We start from the raw sequence: 16,238 nt of genomic DNA on the forward strand, positions 1-16,238 counted from the left end.
TATGTGGATGGCCCTACCAGAGAACGGGCTACATTCGACCTCCTCTTAGGCAATGAGGACGGGCAGGTGGTTGAAGTGTCAGTGGGGGAGTACTTTGGGACCAGTGACCATAACTCTATTAGCTTCAAGCCAGTTATGCAAAAGGATAGGACTGGTCCTCAGCTTGAAGTCCAAAATTGTGGCAAGGCTAATTTCAATGGCATCAGACAGGAACTCTCAAAAGTTGAATGGGAGAGGTTGTTTACAGGTAAAGGGACGTCTGGCATGTGGGAGGCTTTTAAAAGTGAGATAGGAAGATTTCATGGCCGGCATGTTCCTGTTAGATGAAAGGGCAAGGCTGGTTGACGAGGGATATTGAGGTTTTAGTCAGGACAAAGAAGGAGGCATATCTCAGGTATAGGCAGCCGGGAATGAGCGAGTCCTTCGAGGAGTATAGGGATGTAGGAATACACTGAAGAAGGAAATTAGGAGGGCAAAAAGGGGCCATGAGATTTCCCTGGCAGATAAGATAAAGGAGAATCCTATAATATTCTGTAAGTATATTAAGAGTAAAAGGGTAGCTCGGGAGAGAGTCGGTCCCCTTAAGGATCAGTGTGGCAATCTATGTGTGGAGTCACGGGAATGGGCGAGGTCTTGAATGAATATTTCTCATCCGTATTTACCGTGGAGAAGGTCATGGAAGCTACTGACTTCGAGGGAGGGAACACCGATATCCTGGAGCATATTAACATTACAAAGGAGAAGGTGTTGGAGGTTTTGAAGCGCATTGAGGTGGATAAATCCCCAGGGCCTGACCAGGTGTAACCTGGGATGCTTTGGGAAGCAAGGGAGGAGATTTCTGAGGCCCTGGCAGAGATTTTTGTATCATCGTTAGCCACAGGTGAGACTGGAGGATATCTAATGTTGTGCCTTTATTTAAGAATGGCAGCAGGGAGAAACCAGGGAACTACAGGCCGGTGAGACTTACATCAGTGGTGGGAATGTTATTGGAAGGGATTCTGAGAGACAGGATTCATATGCATCTGGAAAGGCATGGTCTGATCAGGGATAGTCAGCATGGCTTTGTGCGTGGGAAATCATGTCTCACGAATTTGATTGAGTTTTTCGAGGAGGTGACCAAGAGAATTGACGAGGGCAGGGCAATGGACGTTGTCTACATGGACTTTAGCAAGGCCTTTGACAAGGTCGCACAAGGTAGGCTGGTCCAGAATGTTCGAACATATAGGATCCAGTGCGAGCTAACAAATTGGATACAAAAGTGGCTTGGTGATAGGAGGCAGAGGGTGATAGTGGAGGGTTGTTTTTCAGATTGGAGGCCAGCGACCAGTGGTGTGCCACAGGGATCAGTGCTGGGCGCTCTGTTGTTTGTCATATATATTAATGCCTTGGATGTGAATGTAAGGGGCATGATTAGTAAGTTTGCAGATGACACCAAAATCGGTGATATAGTGAACAGTGAAGAAGGTTGTCTAAGGTTATAACAGGATATAGATCAACTGAGAAAGTGGGCAAGGGCTTGGCAAAAGGAATTTAACGCAGACAAGTGTGAAGTGATGCATTTTGGGAAGTTAAACCGGGACAGGACGTATACAGTGAATGGTAGGACCCTGGTGAGTGTCGTTGAGCAGGTAGACCTTGGGGTGCAAGTATATGGTTCCCTGAAAGTGGCAACACAGGTAGACAGGGTGGTGATGAAGGCGTATGGCATGCTTGCCTTCATCAGCCGAGGCATTGAGTACAAGAGTTGGGACGTCATGTTACAGTTGTACATAATGTTGGTTAGGCTGCATATGGAGTATTGTGTGCAGTTCTGGTCGCTGCACTAGAGGAAAGATGTGATTAACCAAGAGAGGGTGCAGAAAAGATTCACAAGGACATTGCCTGGTTTGGAGGGCTTGGGTTATAAAGAGAGATTGGATAGGCTGGGTCTGTTTTCCCTGGAGCGAAGGAGGCTGAGAGGGTACATGATAGAGGTATATAAAATTATGAGACACATGGATAGGGTTGATAGCCAGAATCTGTTTCCCATGGTAGGTGTGGCTAAAACTAGAGGGCATAGATTTAAGGTGAGAGGGAGGAGGTTTAAAGGGGATCAAAGGGGTAAATCTTTCACACAAAGAATAGTGGGTATCTGGAATGAGCTGCCAGAGGAGGTGGCGGAGGCAGGAACAGTGGCAACATTTAAGAGGCATCTGGACAGGTACTTGAATGAGCAAGGCATAAAGGGATATAGAATTAATGCAGGCAGGTGGGATTAGTATCGATAGCATTATGGTCAGCATGGACGTGGTGGGCCGAAGGGCCTGTCTTTATGCTGCCCGACTCTATGGCTCTATGACTTCATGACTCTAAGTTAGGATTGTTTTCCTTCGGGAACAGAAGACTGAGAGGTGATTTGATGGAGGTATTCAAAATCATGAGGGGTCTGGACAGAGTCGATAATGAGAAACTGTTTCCATTTGTGAAAGCATCAAGAACGTGAGGGCACATATTCACAGTAATTGGTAAGGGAAGCAAAAGTGACATGAGGAAAAATGTTTTCACGCAGCGAGTGGTTAAGTTCTGGAATGCACTGTCTGAGAACGTGGTGGAGGCAAGTTTAATTGAAGCATTCAAAAGGGAATTAGACACTTCTATGAAAAGGAAGAACGTGCAGTGTTGTAGGGAGAAGGCAGAGGAATGGCATTGAGGGAATTGCTCTTCCCGAGAGCCAGTGCAAACACGATGGGCCGAAGTATCTCCTTCTGTGCTGAACTATTCTGTGATTCACTGAACTACATTGGAATAAATCATCAGACTTTGCGTCTGTCTATAATCTTCTGCTCTTCTTTGATATGTGAACTGTGGAAAGATCTGGAAAACTCGAGATCTCGATGTCTCTTAAACTTAGCTTCTAAACTTCTTTTGGTCTGGTCTACACCAACTGTACCATGAAGCCCAACTTCAGTCTCTATTATGCTGCTCCTTTACAATATCTAAAGTACCTTTGATCAGTTTACTGCCCTTTCCTATCACTGCTGTGACTGAGAGATTTCTGTCTCATGTTGACCCTGTGACTGAGCCACTGGTTACACTAGAATTTCAGCTTCATTATTTTCCTGGCTAACCATACCAATCCCGTTCATGTCCAACTCACTCCTCCTATTGTCTCAACACCCTTCCCACCCAGTGGGCCCACTGCGGGCTAATTTTACAAAACTCATTTTCGTCCCACTCACCCCTCCCACAATGGTGCTTGATAAAATGCCCCATAACATGCTTGTCAGCAAAGTCAAAGGCCATGGAATAACAGGGACAGTGGCAGCATGTCCACAAAATTATCTGAGTGATGGGAAATGAGGAGTAGAATCAGAGAGTCAGAAAGTCATAACTTCATTTATGGCACAGAAGGAGGCCATTCAGCCCATTAATTCCTTGCTGGCTTGCCACAGATCAAAGAGCTATGCTGTCAGTCCCACTCCGCTGCTTGATCCTCATAGTCCTGTAAGTCTAATTCTCTCAGGTGTCCATACAACCTCTGCTTTAATTCATTGATCGTCTCCCCTTCCACCACTCTTGTGGGCAGTGAGATCCACGTCATTATCACCTGCTGTGTAAAAGGGCTTCCTCATATCTCCCCTCCCCCCACGGCATCCTTTTCCCATCACTTCCAACATGTGCTCCACACACCTTGAACCATTTGGTGATGGGAACAGCTTTTCCTTGTCTAACTTATCTAAGGCTGTCAGAATCAGGCTATGCCAAGCAAGGATTTTTACGTCATCTGTCGGAAACCTGTTTTTTAAAGGAGCAAATAGAACAGATGAGGTCACTGCCAGCAGCAAAAATGGCCAATGCAATTTACATCTAAACACCTTACATACCAAGGTATTGAGGCAGAGACGCATGTCTGAATAGTCTTCATCCAGAACAATGGTGTGAGAAATTGAATGAACTACCTGGTCTCACCTTCATTAGCAGGAAATCTTGGAACATTATTACCCCATAAGGGGTAAACACTGAAACTATGAGATCTGTCAGACTGAAATTCTTAGACTTGGAACCCATTGAAGTGCTAATGAGTGAATACACTGCGACCTTATGTGACCGACCCTCCATCTGGATGGAAACTTGCAGTTTCTTCTTGCTATGGTAGACAAGTTACTGAGTTTTCCACCAGTGCAGGATTTAGGAGGTCTCTCTCCCTTTCTCTCTCTAGGTGACCTGGGACACTGACAGTGCAGTGCTCCTTCAGTACTGACCCTCCAACATTTCAGCATCCTCTCAGTACTGACCCTCCAACATTTCAGCATCCCTCAGTACTGACCCTCCAACATTTCAGCACTCTCTCAAGACTGACCCTTCGACAGTGCTGCGCTACCTTAGTATGACGCTCAGACAGTGAACCTCTCCCTCAGTACTGACTCTTGACAGCGCATTACTCCCTCAGTAGTGCCCCTCCGGGAGTGTATCGATCTCTCAGCACTACCAGTCCGATAGTGCAGGGCACCCTCGGTACAGACCCTCCAACAATAGAGTGACCCTCAGTACTGACCACCCGACAGTGCAGCAGGACCCTCAGTACTGACCATCCGACAGTGCAGCGCTTTCTCAGTACTGACCCTCCAACATTTCAGCATTCCATCAGAACTGATCATCAGACAGTGCAGTGCTCGGCAAGTACTGACCATCCGACGGTGCAGTGCTCCTTCAGACTACCCCGCTGACAGTGCAGTGTTCCCTCAGTAATGATTCTCCGACCGAGCAAGGCTCCCTCAGTACTGACCCTCCAAAATTTCAGCACTCCCTCAGAAGTGACCATCATCCAGTGCAGGGCTCGACGAGTACTGACTCTCCGACGGTCCTGTACTCCCTCAGTAGGGGCCCTCCGACCGTGCAATGCTCCCTCAGTACTGATCCTTTGATAGTTCAGCAATCTCTCAGTACTACCCCTTGAACAGTGCAGTGCTCCATCAGTACTGACCCTCCAACATTGCTACGCTGCCTCGTTGCTGACCCTCCAACAGTGCCGCCCTCCTTTAGCACTGACCCTCCGAAAGTTCAGCACTCCTTCAGTACTGACCCTGCAACATTTCACCAGTCCATCAGTACTGACCCTCCGACAGTGTAGCAATGTCCCATTACTGCCTCTCCGACAGTGCAGCGCTCCCTCAGTATTGACCTTCTGACAGTGCAGCGCTCCCTTAGCACGGTCCCTCAAAGAGGGCAGCCTCGCTCAGAACTGCCTCTCTACGTGTGCAGCGCTCCTGCAGTAGTAGCCCTCTGACAGTGCAGCACTCCCTCAGTACTTCTCCGCTGACAATCCCGTGCTCCATCAGCGCGAATCTTCTGACAATGCTGCCGTCCCTCAGTACTGAACCTTCGACAGTTCTGTGCTCCTTCAGTACTGAACCTCCAACAATTCAGTACTCCCTCAGTACTGCCCCTCTGAGAGTGCGGTGCTCCCTCAGTACTCAAACTCCCACAGTGCATCGCCATCTCAGTACTGACCATCTGACAATACAGCGCTTCCTCAGTATTGACCCTCTGACAGTGCAGTGCTCCCTCAGCATTACCCTTCTGACAGCTCAGTGCTCCCTCAGCACTCCCCTTCTGGCAGTTTAGTTCTCCCGCAGTGCGGGCCTTCCGAATATGCAGCCCTCCCTCAGTATTGAACCTCCGACGGTTCAGTGCTCTCTCATTACTTCCCCTCGAACAGTGCAGTGCTCCGTCAGTACTGATCAACTGACAGTGCAGAGTCCTCCAGTACTGACCTTACAATATTTCAGCAGTCGTTCAGTACTGACCCCGATAGTGCAGCTCTCCCGCAGTACTGACCATCCAGCAGTGCAGTGCTCTCTCAGGACTGGGTAACGAGGGGATGACTGTTTTGGGGGATGGCAATTTTGTGGCTTGAACCCCTGATCTGCTGATTCAGTGGTGAGACACCCTCGCCCGCCACTCATACCCATACTACAGTGTCGTCCGACCTGGATTCCTGATGAGTCGGAACCGATAACAATATCAGCTAACATGGCGAACAGGGAAGGACTCGACCACTTCCATCTGAGCTGCCATCAAACTGAGGCACCAGGACTGTCAGCTCCTGTGCCAGGCCCGGCCCCTCTCCCTCAGTCTGGGTACAGTCTCCTCGCCCGAGTCCCTCAGCCAGGCTTGTCCAGAAGTCACATCCCCAATCCCACTCCCACTCCCACCGTCATAGATAGATAAATAGATAGAGAGAGAGAGAGAGAGAGAGAGAGAGAGAGAGAGAGAGAGAGAGAGAGAGAGAGAGAGAGAGAGAGAGAGAGAGAGAGAGAGAGAGAGAGAGAGAGAGAGAGAGAGAGAGAGAGAGAGAGAGAGAGAGAATGGAATAATAATAATCCATTCACATATGAAGATTTCCAGCATTTGGTTTAATAAGAGGACGTTTATTTTTCTTCATGAACAGATGTGAGTAGTTGGGAATTGAACCAGTGGCAGTGAAGGAGAGACTGTGGCCGCTTTTTCTACTCTCATCCTGCATAAGGCACTCTGACTCTCCTCTTCCCTCGTCCCCTCTCCGACTCCTGGATAAATATTACATTTATAACTGGAAGCACTGGGATCCGTCTCTGGGCTGCTCTCAAATGTTGTGTTTATTAATTAATTGAATAATTGATGTAACGGGATATTTCACCGCGTTCTTAAGCTGCTCCCTAAACTTGGACTGTGTCACTCCATAAATAAATGTGTCTGTGCAGCAACTTATGATCTGTAGCATATCTGCGACTTCTTCAAATACCTCTTCAGAATAATTGCAATTCTTGGGATCTGTTCCTGTATTGCTATAATATAAGAAATTTATAACATTCATCAGCCACAGAAGTATGAAGCTGCCGGATATGGTGAAGAGTAAAATCACAGACCTCCTTCTGCTCTCCATCTCGGGGTCACTACGATTCTTTCCCTTGCTCTGACCCATCAGTCCATTACAGACTCGACTAGCCACTAAAATGTGTCTGACTGTCAGAGCGTGGAGCAACAGAATTAAAGTGAATGGGAGCAATGGGGTTAAAACCGTATCAAGCCAGTCAAATCCCATCCATCCGGGATCAGTAAAATAGATTGGCTTTATAAAACAGAATCATGGTACATTGTTGATTATCTCTCCAGGTTCATATGTAAATTAGAAAAGAATGTTTTTTAAACAGAGCAGAATGAAGGTTGTTGCTTGCACCACAGCCGCAGTTCTCTCCATGCAACATTCAGTTTTCAGCTTCTGACAGCAAATGGCCACAAATCGATCAAAGGAGAAAGTGACGGTGAACCAGACAGAACAGTCTGTGGCTGCATGAAGCAGGACAATGACAATGCTACACACAGGGGAGATGTTCAGGAAAGATCCTGGAAAATAGTAATAACTGATCCACCTCAGAATGACCTCAGTTACAATGGCCAGTAACGAGTGGTGCAGGTGGAGCGTCCGCACTTTCCCCGGGACAGGATAACAATCGCCTATAAATTGACTGTAAGAGAGAGATGGGGAAAGAGGTTGGGAATTACTGATCAAACATTCTCCCCATCTGACCTAGACAGTAAAGAAAGATAAAAAAAAAACAGCTGGGCTGTGGTCGGGTCACAGGTTACAATTTTAAAATCTGAACCCTGACCCAAACCCACTTCCAACCCGCCCATTTCTGGGTTTAACACAGTTGGGGCAGGCAGAGGAGCAGACAACCGCTCCCAGGAGCAGGGTTGGTAATTTAAATATTTCAAGGAGTCTATAAGACTATGAGTTAATCTGCTTTCCAGGTTTTGACGGAGTCAGGTCGGGTTTCCCAGGCCTCTGAAAAGTAGCAGCTGAAGGCGGATAAGGACATTTTCAGGCAGACAGTAAATGTCTTTACAGCACTGCTTGTGGGCCCAGGAAAACAAGGAGTTCATTCCCCCTGTACCCGCAAGCTGCCCATCCATCAGAGAATCACACACCCTCACACAAAGACCCCCAGGACCTGGGATCAGATCCACTCCTCAGAATCAGACATCACCTCTCCCCCCCACCTGGAACAGACACTGTCCTCCCGTGAACCACTTCCATCCTAGAATTGGACACCACCCCACCATGCAACTACGTTGGACACTTTCGCTGGAGTTGCGAGTCGGACCTGCCAGGCTCTAACCCCCTCAGGATCTGTAATAAGACTTACTTGCTCCTTCAACCCGCTCTGGATTCCTCACCGTCTATTTGGAAGCCAAGCCTGTCAATCAGGCTCACTTCAGGCTGAGAAAGCTGTCAATGATAAAAGATGCAGTCTGTGGAATTAAAACCTCACAGCAGGCTGGGGGAAACCTGGACTTACGCCCCTTGCCGAAGTAAAACATATTCCCCGCTCCCCAGCAGCCCCCAAACTCGCCCTCAAACCCGCCCCGGTAATATGCAAGCCTAAGGATTGGAACACAAATAAAATGTTGAAACTGCCAGAAATATGATAAAAATAGCAGAATATTGAAAACACTCAGCAAGTCAGGCAGCAGCTGCGGGGAGAGAAACAGGGTTAATGTTTCATAAAACTGGAAAATATCAGAGAATAACAGTTTTAAAGCAATGACAGAGCCATTGAAAATTGCGATATGGACGGTGTGGCGGGTGGAAGGGGCGAACAAAGGGGAAGGTCTGTGATCGGATGGAGGAAGGAGTGATTCAATAACAAAAGGGATGATACTGAAAGGCGAATGCGACAATTAAAGAAATAGAAGATGGGTCCAGAGGAGGTTTAAATGGTTCTAACCGAATAACAGAGGGAGAGGGAAGCATGGGAAATCTGGAAAATAGGAGAAAGCTCCAGTGGCTCTGGAAAAAGTGATGGAGAAGTATGCATAGGTCCCCAGGAGTGTGGACCAGCCTGCCAGCTGTGTACCAATAGGGAATCTACCATCCTATCCCAAGCACCAGCCCACACCGCACCGCACCAAACCATCCCCCCCCCCCACCCCCCACTTCCACGTCCAGTGATTCTGGTGTACCCATCCTCCATTAACAACACAGGCCATCCCTGAAAATGGGAACAGTAGTTGTAATCTCAGTGTTGAGCCTGGCAGGCAGCAAAATATCAAACTGAAACATTCTTCTCTCTTCCTCGTTGAGCTTCAGTTGAAGAGTGCAGCAGGTCGAAGTGCGAGAGGTCAGAATGGACTTGAAGTGTGGAAATAAAGTGAGAAGTGACCGGAAGCTCGGAGTCAATCTTGCACACTGAGCAAAGTAATCACCCAATCTGCATTTACTCCTCCCCAATGTACAGGAGATTCCATCGTGGGTGGCAAATTCAGTTTCTCAGCTGGAGGAAGTATAAACAAGATAGAACAAAAGCTGTCAGCATCTGGTCCTCTGGAGCTGGCCCCAACTCCAGCGAAGTCGTTCCAGTACAGCTATGACACTAGTCTCTTCCCGACAATGTGGAAATTGCCCAGCTATGCCCTGTCCACAAACAAGCAGGCAAACCCCAAGTAGTAACCACGCTGCAGGACCGGGGATACAGGATGAAATAAAGGGGGCTTGTGAGAAAGGTACGATGATAATCATGGGCGATTTGCATCTGCATATCGATTGCACAAATCAGCTTGCCAAATTTAGCCTGGAGTTAATTTCGGGACCGTTTTTTGGAGCAGCATATTCTAAAGCTTACTAGAGAGCAGTCTATACTAGGTATTGTACTATGCAATGAGACAAAATTAGTGAATGCTCTCATAAGAAGGTGATCATAACATGATTGAATTTCGCATCCAGCTTGTGAGAGAAGGACAAATCTAAGAGCAGTGTTTTAAATTTTAATAAGGGCAGTTATGAGGGCATGAAGACAGACCTGGCTAAAGTAAACTGGCACATTAGGTTAAGGGATAGGTCATTGGAGATGCAGTGGCAGACAGTTACGGAGACAATTCAGCATACTCAGAAATGATACGTTCCAGTGAGAAAGAAAGAATCTAAGGGAAGGACGTGCAATCCATGGCTAATTAAGGAAGTCAAAGACATTCTCAAATTAACAGAAAAAGCGTATCATTCCACGGCAGGTCAGAAGATTGGGCAGAATAGAAAGAACAGCAAAGAATGACTAAAAGGTTAATAAGGAGGGAGAAAATAGAGAATGAGATAAAGCAAGCTAGAAATATAAAAGTATAAAAATAAAAGCTTCTACAGGAATTTAGGAAGTCAAAGAGTAAATAAAGGGAGTGTTGTTCCTCTAGAGAGAGAGAGTGGGAATTAATAATGGACAATAAGGAAATAGTGACGGATTTCAACAGATGTTTTTGCATCTGTATTCGCTGTAGAGGATGCAAATAACATCACAGAAATAATTCTGAATCAGGATGTGAAAGGGCGAGTGGGGTGGAACTTAAAACATTTACAATCACCAGGGATCAGCTGCTGAGAAAAGTGTTCGAAGTAAAAGCTGACAAGTCCCCAGGTCCTGATGGACTTCATCCTAGCGTCTTAATAGAATTGACTGCTGAGATAATACATGCATTGTTTTCAATTTTCCAATATTCACTTGATTCTGCAAAGGTTCAATCAGATTGAAAAATCGCGAATGTGACTCCTGTGTTCAAGAAAGGAGGAAGACAGAAAGCAGGAAACTACAGGCCAGTTAACCTAACATCTGTCAGAGGGAAAATGCCAGAATCTATTATTAAGGAGGTTATAACGAGACACTTAGAAAACCTTCATATAATCAGGCAGAGTCAACATGGTTTTATGAAAGGGGGATCATGTTTGACTAAATTATTGGAGTTCTTTGATGAAGGAACAAACATCGTGGATATGTGGATGTGGTGCACTTGGATTTCCATAAGGCATTTGACAAGGAGCCCCATCAGAGGTTATTATATAAGTTAAGAGTTCATGGTGTAGGAGGACATATTAGCATGGATAAAGGACTGGTTGGCAAACAGGAAGAAAAGAGTAGAGATAAGTGGGTCTTTCTTCGGGTTGGCAAGCTGTAACTAGTGGAATGCTACAGGGATCAGTGCCGGGTCCTCTGCAATTTACAATATATATCAATGACTTGGATGAAGGGATCAAATGTATGGTTTCTACATTTGCTGATGACCTACAGATAGGTAGGAAAGTACATCGTTACGAGGGCATAAGGAGCATTCAAAGGAATATAGTTAGGTCAATTCTGTCAACAAAAACTTGGAAAATGGAGTATAATTGTGTGAAAGTATGAATTTATCCACTTTGGCTGGACAAATAGTAAAGCAGCACATTATTTAAATGGAGAGAGACTGCTGAACCCTGAGGTGCAGAGATATCTGGGTATCCTGGTACATAAATCACAAAAGGCTTTTATGCAGATACAGCAAGTGATTAGGAAGGCAAAAGGAATGTTATTGTTTATTGCAAGGAGAATGGAATATAAAAGTTGGGATGTCTTGCTTGAGCTGTATAGGGTATTGTTGAGACCACATCTGGAGTACTGTGTCCAGTGTTGTTTTCCTATTTAAGAAAGGACATACATGCGTTAGAAGCCGCGCAAAGGAGGTTCACCCGACTGACAACTGCGATGGTGTTGGGAAGCAGGTCATCTTATGAAGAAAGGTTGGACAGGTTGGGTCTGTATCCATTGGAGTTTGGAAGAATGAGAGGTGATCATATTGAAACATGTAAGATCTGAGGGGACTTGAAAGGGTGAATGCTGACAAGATGTTTCCCCTTGTGGGCGAGACTAGAACTAGGGGACACAGTTTAAAAATAAGGGGTCGCCAATTTAAGACAGACATGAGGAGATTTTTATTCTCTCAGAGGGTTGTAAGTCTTTAGACGTCTGTTCCCCAGAGAGTGGTGGAGGCAGGGTCAATAAATTAGTCAACAAGTTATTGACCAACAAGGGAGTCAAAAGGTATCGGGGGTAGGTACGAAAGTGGAGTAGAGGCCAAACACAGATCGGCTATGATATTCTGAAATAGCCAAGCAGGCTCAAAGGGGCCGATTGACCCACTCCTGCTTTTATTTCATATGTTTGTCTATTCATAGGCCCAAACTGGCCAATTACTGCTACATCAGTCTACTCTCAATAATCAGAAAAGTCATGAAAGCTGTCATTGACAATGCTATCAAGTCACAATTACTCAGCAGTAACCGGCTCACTGATGTTTAGTTTGGGATATGCCAGAGCCACTCGGCTTCTAACCTCATTACAGCCTTGGTCCAGACATGGGGCAAAAGCTGATATCAAGGCTGCATTTGACCAAATGCGGCATCAAGGAACCCAAACATCTGGTTGGAGTCATACCTAACACAACGGAAGGTGGTTGTGGTGGTTGGAAGCCAATAATCTAAGCCTTAGGACATTGCTGCAGGAGTTCCAGAGGGTCGTGCCTTAGACCCGCTCATCTTCAGCTGCTTCATCAATGATCTTCCCTCCATCATAAGCTCGGAATTGGGGATGTTTGCCGATGATTACACAGCACCATTTGTACCTCCTCAGATACTGAAACCATCCATGCAGCAAGACCTGGACAACATTCGGGCTTGGGCTGATAAGTGGCAAGTAACATTCGTGCGACACGAGTGCCGGGTGCTACAATTCCATTAGGGACTATTAACTTTTAAAAAGAGAACGTCGAAATCCCAGTTGCTACTGAATGTGTTACGCTGCACGATTTCATGCTTTAAACAAAAAATATTACTGTACAAGAGTTAAACAAAGCAAAGCACTACTAACATATCACTACAATTTAGAAATATGTATTTTTTCAACATAAAATCTTAACAGAGCATGACGTTGTATACTTCTAACTCTAAATCTCAGCAGAACATCCTCGTTTGACGGTTAATTCGAAGTCAAGATTCCAGGATCTTGACGGTGTGTCCACTTCTCCTGGGACCAATTCAAAGTGTGCCAAAGCTCTTAAGAATTTACTTCAATTTCTTAGTTTCTCAGCTGTCTTCTGAGGTTTGAGATTTCCTGCGAATTCTTCCCCTAGCCTCAGGTAGAATTATGATCCATTTCACCTTCAAAACCTCATGAGTCTGGATTTCCCAGCTTGAGCATGGGCCTGCCTCAAAACAGAAACACCCCTGGTTCCTGATGGCTTCTCTGTTCCTGAGTCCAGCTGTTTTCAAAGCCAACAGCTTTCCAAAAGCCAACTTACCTTTCGAAAGTCCAACTGGCTGGTGATGTGTCAGCAAGCACACACCAATAGACACCTGACATCAAAAAGCTTCTCCCCAGCAACATCTATCTCAACAGTAAGTGGGACATGTGGGATCTCCCAGAAAGCAATTTAAGCTAACTATTTCCAATTCCAAATCTCTCTTTGATTCTTGATAACCACGTGAATAATTTATATTGCAACAAGACAGAGAAAAGACTTCTACACTTATTGATTCCAAGTGCCCAACTAAATGACGCCACATATGATATTATGGGTTTTTACCACTCGAGCACTGTCTCTGTAAGCATAGGAAGATAGAAAATAGGAGCAGGAGTAGGCCATTCGGCCATTCCAGCCTGCTCAACCATTCAAAAAGATCGTCTAATTCAGTACCCTGTTCGCACATTCTCCCCATATCCCATGATCCCTTTGGCATTAAGAAATATATTTATCTCCGTCTTGAATATATTTAATGACTTGGCCTCCACTGCCTTCTGCAGCAGAGAATTCCACAGGTTCACCACCCTATGAGTGAAGAATTTTCTCATCATCTCGGTTCTAAATGAGCCCCCTGATTCTGGACTCCCCAGCCATCAGGAACATTCTCCTGTATTTAGAACGAAAGCAAAATACTGCAGATGCTGGAAATCTGAAATAAAAACAAGAACTGCTGGAAATATTCAGCAGGTCTGGCAGCATCTGTGGAGAGAGAAACAGAGTTAATGTTTCAGGTCAGTGACCCTTCGTCAGAAATGGCAAATATTAGAAATGTAATAGGTTTAAAGCAAATAAAGTGGGGGTGGGGCACGAGATAACAAAAGAGATGGTGTTGATAGGACAAGGACGCTGAGAATAACTGACCAGAAGGTTATGAAGCAAAGGCAAATGGTATGTTAATGGTGTGGTGAAAGGCAAAGTGTCAGACAGAGAGGGTGTTCAGTGACAGAAGAAAAAGAACAGCCCTGGCCCAAAGCACAAACATGAAAAAAAACAGTGTGTAGGCACAGTAGAAGAAAACTAAACAAATAGTATTTAAAAAAAGAAAAACATCTAAAAATAAAAATAAAAAGGGGGGCCCGTCATGCTCTGATATTATTGAACTCAATGTTGAATCCGGCAGGCTGTAGCGTGCCTAATCAATAAATGAGGTGCTTTTCTTCGAGCTTGCGTTGATGTTCACTGGAAGACTGCAGCAATCCCAGGACAGCAAAGTGGGCATGAGAGCAGGGGCGGGTGTTGAAATGGCCAGCAACCAGAAGTTCGGTTAATGCTTTTGGACAGGGTGGAGGTATTCCGCAGAGTGGTCACCCCCAAAGTACAGGAAACCACATTGTCAGGAGTGAATACAGTATACTACATTGAAAGAAGTGCAAGTAAATTGCTGCTTCACAAGAACGGAGTGTTTGTGGCCTTGGATAGTGAGGAGAGAGGAGGTAAATTGACAGGTATGGCACCTCCTGCGATTGCAGAGGAAGGCGCCGTGGGAAGGGGATGAGGTGTTGGGGATAATGGAGGATTGGACCAGGGTGTCGCAGAGAGAACTATCCCTTCAGAATGCAGATCGGGGAGGGGAACATGCGTTTGGTAGTGGCATCATGCTGGACATGGTGGATGTGGTGGAGGATGATCCTTTGGATGTGGAGGCTGTTGGGGTCTAAAGTGAGGACAAGGGGAACCCTGTCGCGGTTCTGGCATGGAGGGGAAGGAGTGAGGGTAAAGGTGTGGGAAATGGACTGCACACGGTTGAGGGCCCTGTCAACCACAGTGGGGGGAATCCCCTCGGCTGAGGAAAAAGGAAGAGATATCAGATGCGCTGTCGTGGAACATAGCATCATCAGAGCAGATGCGTTGGAGATGAAGAAACTGGGAGAATGGAATGGAGTCCTTACAGGAGGCAGGGTGTGAAGAAGTGTAGTCGAGGTAGCTGTGGAAGTCGGTGGGCTTACAACGAATATTAGACAGCCTATCCCCTGAGATGCAGACAGAGAAGTCGAGGAAGGAAAGGGAAGTGTCAGAGATGGACCAGGTAAAGGTGAGAGAAGAGTGGAAATTAGCATCAATGTTGATAAAGTTTTCCAATTCCGGGCGGGAGCAGGATATGGGACCGATAAAGTCATCAATGTACCGGAAAAAAGAGTTGAGGGAGGGGGCCTGAAGAGGAATGTTCGACATATCTCACAAAAAATGACAGGCATCTACACTATCTAGTTCTTTTAGAATTGTATAGATTTCAATGAGATCTCCTCTCATTCTTCTAAACTCGAGTGAATATAGGCCGAGACAACCCAATCTTTCCTCATATGTCAATCCTACCATCCCAGGAATCAGCCTGATAAATACTATTTGCACTTCCTCCATGGCAAGAACATCCTTCCTCAGATAAGAAGACCAAAACTGCACACAATACTCCAGATGTGGTATCATCAAGCCCCTGTATAAATACAAGACATCCTTGCTCCTGTACTCAAATCCTCTTGCAACAAAGGCCGACATTCCATTCTCCTTCCTAACTGCTTGCTTTCAGCAACTGGTGTACAAGGACACCAAGTTCTCGTTAGACCTCCCCCTTTCCCAATCTATACCATTCATATAATAATTTGCATTTCTGTTTTTACAACCAAAGTGGATAACCTCACATTTATCCACACTATACTGCATCTGCCATGCATTTGCCCACTCACCCAACTTGTCCAAATCACATTGGAGCCTATTTGTACCCTACTCACAGCTCACATTCCCCCCTCAATGTGCAAACTTGGAAATTTTGCATTTCGTTCCCTCACCCAAGACATTAATATATGTTATGAATGGTTGGGGCCCAAGCACTGATCGCTGCGGTACCCCACTAGTCACTGCCTGCCACGCGGAAAAAGACCCGTTTATTCCACTCTCTGTTCCTTGTCTATCAATTCTTAATCCATGCCAGTATATTACTCCTAATCCCATGTGCTTTAATTTTGCAGACGAACATCTTATGTGGGACCTTATCAAAAGCCTCCAGAAAATCAAAATCCCCCACATCCACTGTTTCTCCCTTACCTATTCTACTAGCTACATCCTCAAAAATACTTCAGTAGATTTGTGAAGCATGATTTCCCGTTCGCAAACTTATGCTGACTTTG

Source organism: Heterodontus francisci, unplaced genomic scaffold (assembly GCF_036365525.1).
Source record: "Heterodontus francisci isolate sHetFra1 unplaced genomic scaffold, sHetFra1.hap1 HAP1_SCAFFOLD_70_2, whole genome shotgun sequence".
NCBI lineage: Eukaryota > Metazoa > Chordata > Chondrichthyes > Heterodontiformes > Heterodontidae > Heterodontus > Heterodontus francisci.